Below are 2,140 nucleotides of genomic sequence, written 5' to 3'. Positions count from 1 at the left end.
TTTCTGCGGGCAAGTTCCCAGCCTTTCTTCCCCCAGCCTGTAACACTGCAGGGGGTTGTTGTGGCTCAAGTGCAGGACCCGGCATTTGGTCTTGTTGAACCTCATACCGTTGGCCTTGGCCCATGGATCCAGCCTGTCCAGATCCCTCTGCAGAGCCTCCCTGCCCTGAAGCAGATCAACACTCACCTAACTTGGTGTCATCTGCAAACTCACTGAGGGTGCATTCGATCCCTTCGTGAGTAAAGCTGTGTTTGGAAATTCAGAACTTGGGTTGTACCAGAATTTGAACAAGAACCTCTGGAATAGCTTGATTGTTCGTTGGATTGTTCTATTTGAGGGAATTCAGAGGCAACTGGGGGGAGCAGGACACTTGTTCCTTCTCACTTGAATTACTTGATGTTAATGCAAAACTGAGAATCTCATGAGGACTTAACACCTTGGTAGCAGCTGCAGTACCTCCTGAAGACGTACAGTTCTCCCACACAACCAAGCACACACCTGTTCTCTGGCCATTCTCTCTCTGTTCCCCTTTCTTCTCCCATACTAGTGTTTTCCCTGGGGAAAATGTTCTTGGGATGGGAGAGAAAATACTGCTTTCCCCTGACTGTGTGCATGTAGTTTTTATTTGCTTTTTTATCAGGCATAATAATGGTTCCTGTGCTGTTAAACAACTCCCGGTAGGTCACCCACTACCCTTTTTCCAGGGACTGATTTGAATTATAGTAGGAAAACTAAAGCTGAAAATTGTTTGAAGCAATCAAGGAGGGAAGAAATTGCTGCCTGTGCTTTCATTTTAGAAGACGAGACTGCGCTGGCTGCAGTGCAGTGCCAGCCACAAGCTTCCTGCTGTGCTGATACTGCAGCGACACAGTTTGGCCAGACTTGGGTGAGAGCTTCTCTATGTGTATATAGCTATGTGGACACAATATTAACTCTCATGAGGTACAGAACATGGTCTTGGAGCAGATGATCTGCAGGCTTGTCCTATAACCCAGGCTTGTCTAGCAAACTCCTGTGGTTTTGCTACACAGGTACAACATGTTTTGAGTATCTCTTACATTTGGAAGTGTCAGCTCACGGAAAGCCGTTCTTGGATTTCTTTAACATCTGTAGCACTTGAGACTAGCTTGAGAATAAGGACAGAACAGCTAGGTATTTCTTACTGTTTTCACTATCCTTTAGCCATTAGGAAATCGACTCATTATCATCAAACTGCTGCTGACGCTCATGGCACTGTGAGTATAAAAATACCTGCTACTCACCATGCCTGGTGTCATGTTAGCTACGTGAGTTTTGAATAAGATTGTGTTACTTAGAAATTCCCATGTCTGTCTATCTGTCACTGCTTGTGTGTGGCAGCTGCACTGGTGCTAATGTGAGGATGGGAGAGTTCTTAGAGCGGCTTGTCACCATCACTGCCCCCAGTGAATGTCATCAGATGTACTTGTTTGCCTCTGGCTGACTGCAGTGTGAGAATGTCCCTGTTTTCTGCATTTCAGAGTTGCACAGAGAAATGTCAGCCTGACAAAGCTGGTATATGGCCAACAGGATGTATTTCGATTCTCAATTTTTATTTGGTGTCGTGGGCCAAGTACAGAAAGTATGTTTGGGAGCCACAGGCTGAAGACCAGCCAGAGCTTTTCTCTCTCTCAGGCCCAAAGGGATGTAACTGCAAGAGTTGGTAAACTTTAGGAGGTACCACTCCACCTTTGATGGTGCAGACTGTGACACAGCTTCACCCACTGGTATCCTTCCAGCTCCTCAGAAGCTGAGGAATGTGGCTAAGCTTGGCTGTAAGGAGTACGTAAGGCTGGAAACAAGCTGCTGCCCACAAAAAGAGATGTGGGTCTCTGCAATTTCAGTTCGCCTTTATTTAAGAGGCTGTAGTTTGTTTATATGGCTTCTACTTAGAGTAATTACAGGTTTGCAAACGTGCCTTGCCGTGAACAAGTACTGGCCAAATCTATTTAACTTGTTAAAGAAGGTTAATAGATAATGTCATGGCTGATAAACACTTACAGAGGAAACAGCTGATCGTCAGCTCAGCAAAAAGAGATATTAAAACTTCAGTGTTTTGAAAATTAATACATAGAGAGGACAAATAATCTATATAAATAATGCATAGCTGTTTAAGCCTTAA

This window comes from Buceros rhinoceros, unplaced genomic scaffold, assembly GCF_000710305.1.
Source record: "Buceros rhinoceros silvestris isolate BGI_N320 unplaced genomic scaffold, ASM71030v1 scaffold13152, whole genome shotgun sequence".
NCBI classification, from domain to species: domain Eukaryota; kingdom Metazoa; phylum Chordata; class Aves; order Bucerotiformes; family Bucerotidae; genus Buceros; species Buceros rhinoceros.
The sequence above is the reverse complement of the archived record's forward strand: the minus strand, read 5'-3'. Positions refer to the sequence as shown.